The sequence below is a fragment of the Orcinus orca genome, chromosome 3 (assembly GCF_937001465.1).
Source record: "Orcinus orca chromosome 3, mOrcOrc1.1, whole genome shotgun sequence".
Lineage (NCBI taxonomy): Eukaryota > Metazoa > Chordata > Mammalia > Artiodactyla > Delphinidae > Orcinus > Orcinus orca.
The window spans coordinates 56,046,477-56,058,638 of NC_064561.1; positions in this window are offsets into that span (position 1 = coordinate 56,046,477).

Sequence of the window (12,162 nt, forward strand, 5' to 3'; positions counted from 1 at the left end):
GCCGTGGTTAGGTGACGATGATAAACTATTAGCCACACAGTTACCGCCACTATTGTTATTATTGTTATTACAATAACAGTAGGTGGGGATCATTCTTGGGGATCATTCTTCCGCCTGTGATGGAAATCAGGAGGAAATTTGCTCACTCTTCAACGCTCACTACAGTGCTTCTCTTGTGAGGTCTTCTGCTATCGTTCTCACTCCTGCAAGTGAGAAACAGAAGTATCTCTCCTTTGAACTTCCTTAACACTTTACTACCACAGCTCCAGCACGTACCACGACTGTGTGAAATCATGTACAGCTGACTGTCTTTTTTTGGTGCTCCTTGAGGGCAGGGTATACTCTTGAAATCCTAGTCCTTGTTTCTGCGAGCCAGAGAGAACTAGGTCTGTAGACACTGGAGTCAGACCAACCAGGCTGTACTCCTTCCCACCTTGACGGGTCTTGTGTAAATTACTGTCAGAGTGTCATTTTCAGAAAGAAGAAAAAAAAATATGACCTGTGTACAAATATACAATGAGCACACATTAGAGATTTAATATCTTATTAAAGAAAGGATCAGCAGAAAGATACAGCTCAGTCAAAGAAGGATCTGACAACTGGCATCTAGTCGCTAAAAAACAAAAACACCGAAATAAGATGGCTAAGTTGCATACAAAGGTAGCTCATGTCCTACAGGGCAATAAACCATAACTTTCAGGGTTTTCTTTCCTATTGGACAAAAATCATTTGCTTCCTGCCAGCCAAAAGTCATCAGTAACTTGTTCACCTTCTACAAATTAGCATCTAACATGAAAGAGTCTGGGCCAAATTAATGGTAAGTCATACAAAGTACATTCCCCTTAAGAATCAGAAAGACCTCGGCTAGGCCCGTTAGACAATGCTCTAATACACAAAGGACATGAGGTTGTCTTTTTTCCTCATTTCCAAGTTTTGAATACTTTTTAATCATTGTTAACCTCGCTAAGCCTCAGGCTCTCAGTTTGTCAAAAGGGGGTAACGATATCTGTGCCCCAGGGTTAGTTTGGTGATTAGTGAGACAAGGTACATAAGGTACCCAGCACACTGCCTGCTGTGTTACGTGTTGGCCCAGGACTAGCCATAGATTAAGGTCCAAGCTTTGGAAGGAAAATGACAATTGAGTATCTACTGTGTGTCAGACACAATGCTGTGTGCTTTATATATGCTTATATATATTCTGTTTACCCTCAGAACAGGCCTGTCGGGTGGTATTATTTAGTCCCACTTTATACGCTAGGACGCTCAAATTACCAGGAGTTAAGTGACTTGCCTGAAGATCTCAGAACTAAGGAGTACAGAGTAGGTCTGTGATTCCAAAGCTCTTTCCGTCAGTGTTGCTGCCTCTTTAAAAAACAGAAAAAAAAAAGAAAGAAAAATCACAAGCCAAGGATTTTCAAAAGCATTTGCATTGAACTCGAATTGGATTTGGAAACATTTATTCATTTTCCTGTTATTCATCCAGATTTTGTTCCTTCCTTCCCCCCTCCCCCCCTCCCACCCCTAAGCCCAAAAGCTTTTTTTTTTTTTTTTCCGCCATTCGCTTAGCACTTCAAAGTGGGAAGGATGTGCCTCTGAGTGAAACATTGTGCTGGCAAAATGACACTCCATTTTCCAGGAGCCCTGACAAAGCCTTTTGATTTGAATGTCAATGCTGTGAGTATGATTAAATGTAAGATTCACTTTTACATTCCCCAGCTGCAAAATAAGTTGTACAGTTCAATTAGTTTGCCATGTGGCTGAGGATACAGACCCTAAAAGTTGCTATGGTGACGCGACTAATGAGAATGGTGTTGGGACCGGGGATGGAGCCCAGTGAATTTCCAAGTACTGAAACCAGAAAGGTTACAGGTTGGGAGGATGATGCAATTGATTTTTCTTTAGAGCCTCCTAGAAATGCTGTGTTTCCACGTGATGCTTGGGCTCTCCATACTGACATGTGAAAATACGTCTTCTTGGAGAAAGAATTAGCTACAGGCAGGGATTTTAGTCGGTTTCTCTCTCTCTCTCTCTCTTTCTCTTTCTTTCTTTTTCTCTCCTTTGTCTCAAATCATTTGCTGTCCTGTGACATGAATTGGGATCTGGAAAGAATAATCTAGGAAAAATGTCAAGGCCTTATAATTTATCTATTATTGCCTTAGGCCCTGTCCTCTCATTTCGGGTATCCCTTGCTCCTACCAAGGAAATCTCCTTTAGTTCTTGGCAGTGCCCTTTCGATAGCATGTTCCTCCTCGCCCGTTAGCAATTTGAGCAGACATCTGAATGAAGTCAGGGAGCAAGACATGTGAACCTCTGGGGGGAAAATGTCTCCTGTTGACTTCCTTCAGGGTAGTTTTCAGCAAGTGTCCTCATTTGTTTTATTTTCTATATTCTGTCCCCTTCACTGAGCTCTAAATCCATGGTGGCAGAGACCTTATTTATTAGTCGACTGCTGTACTTCCCATATGGTACCCAGCCTAGAGTTTGGTGGTAGTAGGCACGCACTAGATACTTGTTAATGGAATGATTGCATCTGAATCCGAATCCCGACTCCTGCTGGGGTTTTGGGAAGACCACTTGATTTTTGCTAGACACAAATGCCCTCTTTTGTAAACTAGGGGTGATCGGCTTCCTCTGCATACCTTTGGGGTTGTGGCACGGAAACATTAGTAATAGACGTGTAGGAGTTTTTTAAATGGTAAAAACAAAAAAAGGGCTTTGTAGAAATAAAAGCCCTTTGGTTGGGATGGATGGCGCCTTTTGCATGCGTGGGTTTGTAGAGTAATTGCAGAGCCACGCAAAATCCTCTTTGCACAAGAACTGACTTGAAGGTGTGCACAGCATGAGGTGATCAACATATAGTACTCATTACCATGGCCCTAGAGAGCCACACTGGCAAGATGTTGCCTTAATCTCTCTCTTTTTTTTTTTTTGCCTTAATCTCTTTTGCAGGAGTGTCGTAAGAATTCATTAAGGTTGGTGGCGTGCTTTGATAACCTCAGAGAACAGGTGTGACAGGAGTGTAAACTTATTATTAAAACATGAATTGGGTTGTTTTCTGGATGACTTAAGCAGGGAATGGGGTGAAGGCAATTTCAAAAGGTGCTTTGCAATGGCTGGTGAAGAGTGAATGTGGAATTTGGCTACTGTCCATCCGCTTCTTTCTGCAGGAGGATGCAGGCTGTACAGGGAGGTAGGTAGAAAACAGTGCTACTAGTGGGGCAACAGGGTCCCGACGTCATAAGCTACTAGCTGAGGAACCTTTGGCAGAGCACGCACCTTCCTGAGGTCTCCACTTCCTCCTGGGACAATAGAAACACTTTCACATCTATTCCACAATAGATCTTCAGGCTGTCAATTAGAATCACATGGGAGAAATGAAGGAGGTTCTTTGGTCCAATAAGGTAGATAGAGTTTGAGTTTAAGATTAAACAAGTGGAACTTCCCTGGTGGCGCAGTGGTTAAGAATCTGCCTGCCAATGCAGGGCACACAGGTTTGAGCCCTGGTCCGGGAAGATCCCACATGCCGCGGATCAACTAAGCCCATGCGCCACAACTACTGAGCTTGTGCTCTAGATCCCGTGAGCCACAATTACTGAAGCCCACACGCCTAGAGCCTGTGCTCCGCAACAAAACAAGACCCTGCAATGAGAAGCCCGCGCACCGCAAGGAAGAGTAGCCCCCGCTCGCTGCAACTAGAGAAAGCCTGCGCGCAGCAGCAAAGACCCAACACAGCCAAAAATAAAAAAAATAAAAAGATTAAACAAGTGCCTTAGGACCTTACTTCTGAAAGCTTTTAATAAGTACCTGTCAATCTTGTGTGGGAAGAGGTGATGAAAGGCAGATGTGTTCTGTTTTTTAAAATTATTTTATTATGGATTGAAATTTTTTTTTTTTTCGGTGTTAACATCTTGACAAGTAGAGTTCTTTGACTACTTTGGGAAATATCAGACCTAAAAATGGTGTCTTAGGTGACTCTCCATCTGTAAGAGTCACTCGGGGTAACCTCCCAAGACACTACTATAATTTCAATTATAGTTTCAGGTAACATTTAAAAAAAATTTATTATTTGGCTGCATCAGATCTTAGTTGTGGCATGCAGGATCTTCGTTGCGGCATGTGGGATCTTTCGTTGTGTCTCGTGGGCTCTTCGTTTTGGCATGTGGGCTTCTCTCTTGTTGTAGTGCACGGGCTCCAGAGTGTGTGGGCTCAGTAGCTGCAGCGCACGGGCTCTCTAGTTGTGGCACTCAGGCTCTAGAGCCCGCGGGCTCAGTAGTTGCAGTGCTCGAGCCTAATTGTCCCGTGGCGTGTGAGATTTAATTCCCCGACCAGGGATCGAACCCGTGTCCCCTGCATAGGAAGGCGGATTCTTAATCACTGGACCACCAGGGAAGTTTCGAGATAACATTTTTACACTTATTAGATAAAGTGTTAAAAACAGACAAGCAAATCCAAAACACAAAGCCAGAATTCTTCCCTTTAGACATCTCCTTGTGAATGTCTTAAAAGCACTTAAAATCAACCTGTCCAAAGCCAAACTCAGAATCCTCTCCTTCTGCGTCACATCCATCCCACACCTCTTCCCGTGTTCTCTCTCTCAGTGAGTGGCACCATCCCAGCCATCTGGGACACGTCTTCTCCCTCGTCCTCAGCTCTGCATTCTCTCTTAGTCCTCTGTGCCTTTCTAAAACTGATCGCTTGTCTCCACGTCATACGAGGTAAATGCTGGCAGGCAATTCTGGGTTTTATGTTCTAGCATATACGTGATCTCATTTAATCCCCGGGGTGGGTATTTCTCCCCAGTGACCAGATAAGGATATTGAGGCATGGGGAGCTTAAGGAACTTGGCCAAAGTCACACAGCCAGCCTACTCAGAGTTAAACTGAAAGACAGGCCCAGCCCTAAAGTACCCTTTGAGTACATTATTGCTGCTTCTCTGAGAGCAACTCAAGTCCAAGTTTCTCTATTGTTCAAATGTGATTTTAAAAAATCCTACCTTGCCTACATTATATAGTATTGATATAAGTATAAAATTCAGGACAGAGATGGACAGCACTTTAGGAATGTACAAATTGCTCTACAGATGCAAGGTCCTATTGTTCTACTAGGCTGCAAGATTCAAACAGGCCAGGAAAGTGCTTCTCAGTTAGAATAATCTCTGTGATAACAGCTTTGGACCATCTTTGAAAAGAAGGTACTGAGAGCTCTGTCCATTTCCTTGAATAAGAACTCTTACAAAATTCATGAAAGGCAGGCAACATTAAGCCATTTGAACTGCATTTCTCATTTCTCAGATACGTCAATCCGGAAGCCAAAGCCCAATTTTAGAGCTTTAAAGCTGTTGAGTAGCACATAGCTCATCTCTCTCATTTTACGGATGGGGAGACTGAGGCCTATAGCAACCTCAGTCAAGGTCAAAACCATAAGGCAAGTCACAATTCCATTTCTCTCTTTCGCTCCCCGTGACTCCTGACCTAGGCTGCTTTCCAGAGGTTTTCATCTGTTCCATATAATCTCTAAGTTCCTAAAACTAAGACTAACAGTCTCCTTTGACAGGTAAGAGGCCCCTGGCAGCCTAAGAGGAGAGGAGCCTATGGACATTTGCCTTGGGAAGGAAGAAGGCTCCAGGTGGGGCTGGCAGACGTAGCCATATTTTCTGCACGTTCTCTGAGTAAAACATCTGATGGGTGTTCCCAAGGGCCTGTGAGCCTGGGGCCTGGGTTGTAAAGCGAGGTCTCAGGGTGAAAAGAAAATAACAAGAGTGAGAGCCTTGGCTAACAGCATCTCCTCCACCTGGAATGCCCCACCTCCATGCCCAAACGCTCAAGACACAGCCATCCAGGTGTGGACTAAATATCATCTGAAGGGTCTATATTTCCCCCCCAGTATTTACAAATTTGTCTTCTTACTTTATAAAAGCAATACTGCCCTCCACTAGAGGTAAGCAGTATGTACATTTTTGGAACGATCCATGAAAGCCTGCTCACCAGCACCCCAATCCACCCCCTTACAACCCTCCCAACTCACCTTCCCTTCCATATTTCCAGGTTTTCTATGTGCCTCTTCATTAGCAAGGGATGGAGGTGTGTGACCAAAATGCCTGGAAGGGCCAGGCATTAATAAAAATATATTCAGCCCCTGTATCTGTGGGTTCTGCATCCACAGATTCAACCAACTACAGATAAAAAAAAATTCCAGAAAGTTCCAAAAAACAAAACTTGAATTTGCCTCTCATAGGCAACTGTATACATAGCATTTATATTATATTATATTTATAATTATTTACATAGCATTTACAGTGTGTTAAGTATTGTAAGTAATCTAGAGATGATTTAAAGTGTATGGGAGAATGTGCGTAGGTTTATGCAAATACTACACCATTTTGTATAAGGGACTTAAGCATCCCATGGATTTTGGTATGGGGGCGGGTTTGGTCCTGAAACTAATACTGAGTGACACTGAGGGATGACTGTGAGTTAAGGAGGCTGTATTGGAGAGCGCATGTCCCGCCTTTGGGGGACAGCCATAATTCTGTACCAGCTATTGCTCATGTGTGGCATTGCAGGCCTCCAGCATTGTCAGATGCTTCAATTTAAGACTAGCCCCCAATCCAGACTTTTTGGGTGGAAACTCCTGACTTTAAGATGTTGGCAGTGAATGCTAAGTGTTTTGAAATGCTGCAGAGGCCAGAGAAGACACTTGTAAGTGAGATGTAGCCCATAGGTTTACAACCTCTGATTTATTAGCAGATGTACATAAATGGGGTATATTTTATGTGTTGCTCTATGATGGACTTGTTTTTCCCAACTCCATACTGTTGATAGTGATCTTTCTGTGTCAGCTCCCATAGATCATGTCATACATTTTAGTGGTTATATAATATTCCCTGACATGGATGTATTATAATCTACCTTTCAGTCTTCCTATTGGTAAGCGTACAGGTGTTGATACTTTTTCAATATCATAAGGGGTTTCAGCAGATGTCTTACACATGACATATGCATGTGTGAGGATTCTTGAGGATGATCACTGATTACTTTCTGTCCTGACACTTGCCACGCTGTCTCATTTCCCTCAATGGATGTAGAGATCAGGAACCACACCTTAATCCTTTGTGTACTCCCACCGGTATGTAACCAAGTATACAACCCCTGAAAGTATGACAAAGTAAATGAACTAAAAAAAATGTCATAAAAATAACACTCATCAAACTTGATTTTTACCTCTGACTTTCTGAGTGACTTTTAGGCAAGCTACTTTCCCTGACCAAGCCTCTAACTCTTCCTCTCCAATATGGGCCCCATTCATTTATTCAACAAAGTTTAAATATTTACTGAGCACCTTCTGTGTAATGGATATTGGGTTGAGTGTGAGGAATACAGCAATGCCGTGAAGTTATCTTCTGGGTCTACTCCAAGTTCCTTTCTAGTTCTAACCTTCTTTGATGGTGGTATGATATCGTGCCATGCCGCTCAACCTCAAGCCCTAAGCAGATATGAAAATGGAAATAGTGTCACACTCTCCCAGGAGCAAGAGCCTTCCACTGAACATATATACTGTGGGGATTATTAAATGCTATGTACTGACAACTGCTAGGGACAAAATATTCGTAAGCAGGTTCCACTGTCGAAACATGTTATGCTTTGGATCATTTCCTCTGTCCTGTGAAAACTCGTTATGGACTCTTTCAAAGAGCATGGCTTCCACCAGTTAAGGTGATAATAATTGAAAGGCATCTTCTCTCTCTCTCTCTCTCTTTTGTTTTTTCCAAAACAAAAGAAGGTGTCTTCTTCTTTGGGGAAGGTAGGGTGTCCCAGCTTTGCTAAATCTTATTCCCCAAGGTTACAAGATAGTAAAAATAGGAAAAGTGAAAACAAGTAGGACTTTATACAATGGGGAATAAGTCAATAAACTCGTTAACCATCAAGGAAAGACACAGGGGAGTCAGCATCCTGTCGTAGAAATAAAATTGCATTGAAAAGGAAGGCAATACAGTATGGTGGTTTAAATCCCTGATTTTTGAACCAACTGTCCTATTTTCTTGATTTGTGAGATGGTGATAATGCCACCTAAGTCCCTGGAGTATTGAAATCATCAAAATAAATGTATCATCATTATAGAAGATGCAAATAACGTTTGTTTGTAAATGGGCTAGCTTTATGACCTTGGGAAGACGTTTTCTTTCTTGGGGCTTTTGTTGTTTCTTCTCTAAAAGGGGGAACAAAACCTGCCATAGCAACCTCCAGGAGCTGTAGTGAGACTCCAAGAAAAAGGGTGAATGACTGCAGAAGCATCTTATGACCTCAAGTATGAATTGACAGTTAACCCAATGACTCAAATCACACATTAAAGAGAGCTATGAATTGAAGTATTTTCCCAACATTTGAGGTTGTTTCCATCCCACAGTTTCATCAGGGCATGAAAATGTAGCATCTGAGAGCAGGGCACATGACAACACAATTAGATTCACTTTCTGGCCCATTCACTTTATATCTGAGCATCTACCAGGAAGCATGTAGGTGCTATAGGACATCCAATGGTGAGGAAAAGGGACTAAGATTTTGCTCTGATGGAGCTTAGAGTTGAATAGAGTTGAATGGAGTTGAATGGAGGGCACAGGTATTGATTCAATGATTACAAATAATAATCAGAGACTCAAAATGTGCCATGGCAAACGGAACAAAAAAGGAAGAAAGGAGGCCAAATTTCCATTGGGAATTCTGTATGTGGAGGGACCCCTGTGTTAAGATGGGGGAAAGATGGCCTTAAGTGGTTATTAACCCCTTACAACCTCTACCTCATTCCTGATTCTGATTTTATTATATAAGAATCTTCCAGTTACAAGATGGTATATGGAAAAGAACTCTGATTTTGCATTTAGATCATATATCAGTCATTGAGCCCTTATTATGTGCCGAGAGGTATTCTAAGTACTTCACAAGTATTAATATTTACTTCTCAAAAAAATTCCTGTTTTTTAAAATCTCTGTTTCTTAGATGAGGAAACAGAGGTGAAGGACTCACCAGTTCAAGTTGCAGTTCACCTCTTGGAGAGGGTGAAACCTTGAGCCTCATTGCTCTGCTCTGTATGTTGAAGGTAAGGGTCCCAGGCAGTATTTAGGGTCAGCATAAGATCACATAGAATAATATATATCTTCTGCATACTGAAAAAAATTACAGTATACCTATAAGGGGTTATTGTGTGGGGTATTCAGGGCATAGAGTCAGAAGTTCCTGTCAGATGCAGCAAAAACACCATATAGCAACATCACTCTGTGAATATTTGCAGCACTTTTTTTTTTTTGCGGTACGTGGGCCTCTCCCTGTTGTGGCCTCTCCCGTTGCGGAGCACAGGCTCCAGACGCGCAGGCTCAGCGGCCATGGCTCATGGGTCTATCTGCTCCGCGGCATGTGGGATCTTCCCGGACCGGGGCACGAACCCGCGTCTGCTGCATCGGCAGGCGGACTCTCAACCACTGTGCCACCAGGGAAGCCCCAAGCTCTTTTTTTTTAACTATATATTTATGTCATGGTATTCCTAGATCCTCTTCACACTATTTTCTGGGATATTTGAAACTACACTGGTAACTGGAGAGGGCACTCAGCATCATTGATTTTGTGTGTGGAGGGAAGTTTCATGGGGGGATGTTTTGTGTTACTGTACATCTGATGACTTAATGCCTTCTAAAATATCCCATGGATAACGGTAATGAGCATCTAAGAGTGCTGACCCTGGGCTAGAGGCTAAAGCAGCAGTCCCTTCCCTGAAGAGCTGATGACAGCAGAACTAAATCCATGCCACCTTAGAAATGGAGAGGGATCAAAATCGGTAACGTCACTGGTAATATAATTCATGCCATCACCAGTGATTTTTCTGACGCTCTTTTGCGAACATAGCACAAAGATCTTCAAGTCTGACATTCCCCAAATTTTCCTGGCCTCTCCCATAGGGTGATGTAGGGAAAGTAGCATTAGTTAAAGGTTCTCAATTTCACATTTGCTGAGAGAGAAAATCAAGGTGGCTTCTCCTGGTTCCCGGTGACTGCAAATCGCAGAATGGACTTTGCGGATGTGATTACGTTAAAGCTATTGAGATGGAAAAATCATCCTGGGTTATTCAGGTGGGCCCAATGTAATCATGAGGATCCTTTTAAGAGGGAGACTGGAGGGTCAAAGTGACAGAAGGAGATGTGACAATGTACGTAGAGTTCAGAGTTATGCAACTTTACACCAAGTGATGCGGGCAACCTCCAGCAACTGGAAAAGGCAAGGAACAGATTCTCCTCTAGGGCCTCTAGAAGGAACATAGCTTTGCCAACATCTTGATTTTAGCCCTGTAAGACCTGTTTCAGACTTCTGACCTCCAGAACTGTCACTTGCTAAATTTGTGTTATTGTTTTAAGCCACCAGAGGTGTGGTCATTCATTCCAGCAGCAATAGAAACTGAATGCAGGTGGTCTGTAGTTACATAGTCTGAATTTGAGAGAACAGGCAAGTGAGTGCAGGAGAAGCAAAGCCCTTGCTCAGAAAGGTGGAAAACTTGGTTTACCCTGAACAGTACTTACGGACTGCAATGCTGCCATCCTTAGGTATGAAAGATCTAGCAAGATGTCGATATACCTTGTGTGCCGACATCTTCTGCCAACTTGCACACCACAAGCTAGCTCTGATCTGCCAATTGGCTCTTCTCCTGGTGGCCTAACTGCTGAAATCAGCAGTTTCCCCCTGTATGTGGCAGTATTTTATAAGCACTAGATTTCTTATCAAGACTTCTCTTGGGTTTCCAACACTTGCAACTATCTACGTAGGCGGAAGTCTAACTGAATCAAAATCAAGAAGACGATCTGGATCCCCTTTAATCCTCTTCATTTTTCCCCCTTCAAGTTTTAAGGTTTTTACTTACACAAGGCATTTCTATTCTTAAAACGTTTTACACATCACAATACATAAAATAAAACATGAAACACTCACTTTTATGCTCCTGCACCAAACCTGCTTTTCATATATGTCATCTCACTCTTTTTGGTATATATTCTGCTTGTTTTTTAACCCTTTTCTGAAACTTCATACTATAGGTCTTGTAAAAACGGATTACATCCTCTCCATAAAGTGGTGATACCCTAATTTAATTAATTCCCTACTGATGGACTTGTAAGTTGTTTCTGATTTTTCACAATTACATGCAATTTGCAGTGTAGCCTTATAAACATCTCTGCACTCTGCAGAAGCGCTTCAGTAGGATAGAGGTCTACAAGTAGGATTTCTCCATGAAAGGGTTGCACGCTTTAGATGATAGATTTTTGCCAACAGGTTTTCCTGATTTACATTCCCATTAACAGTATATGAAAGCACCATTTCTTTAATACCCTCAAGATTATACCTTGGGTATGATTCATCTTTTTACTGTTTGCCGATCTGATATGTGAAGAATGCACTCTGGCTGTTGCTTTTATGGGCATTTCCCTGGTTAGTAATAAGCTTGAACATCTCCATATATATTCACTGGTCATTTCTTTCTTTCTTTCTTTGTGAGTGGGATCCATTTTCAGTGGGATCAACAATGAAAAAGTAATGATGAGGAATTGTCAGGCAGTGTCAGAGCTGCAAATCGAGGCCCTGCAGCCCAAGGCTCAGACTCCAACACCTTCCTGTGATATTTATACCACAGCCAAGAGCAGCATGCACACCTGAGAAAGTGCTGGGTCTATTTTAAACCTGCAGGAGATGGGGAGAGTATCAATTCCATTGGCACGCTTACTCTTTTACCACTCGGTCACTTTGTAACTTTTGGCACATGCCTTCTCATTTCCCATTTTGTTTCCTCCTTTATATTATGAAAAGCCTGGGAAGGGTGACCGGTCTGGTCTTTTTTTGTTCTCAAATTTTTAGGTTCAAAAAAACATTGACTGAATGAACACCAATATTCTCCAAGAACCAACCTTCAGCAAAATTATCAACTCAGGGCCTTCCTGGTGGCGCAGTGGTTGAGAGTCCGCCTGCCGATGCAGGGGATGCGGGTTCGTGCCCCGGTCCGGGAAGATCCCACATGCCGTGGAGCGGCTGGGCCCGTGAGCCATGGCCGCTGAGCCTGCGCGTCCGGAGCCTGTGCTCCGCAACGGGAGAGGCCACAACAGTGAGAGGCCCACGTACCGCAAAAAAAAAAAA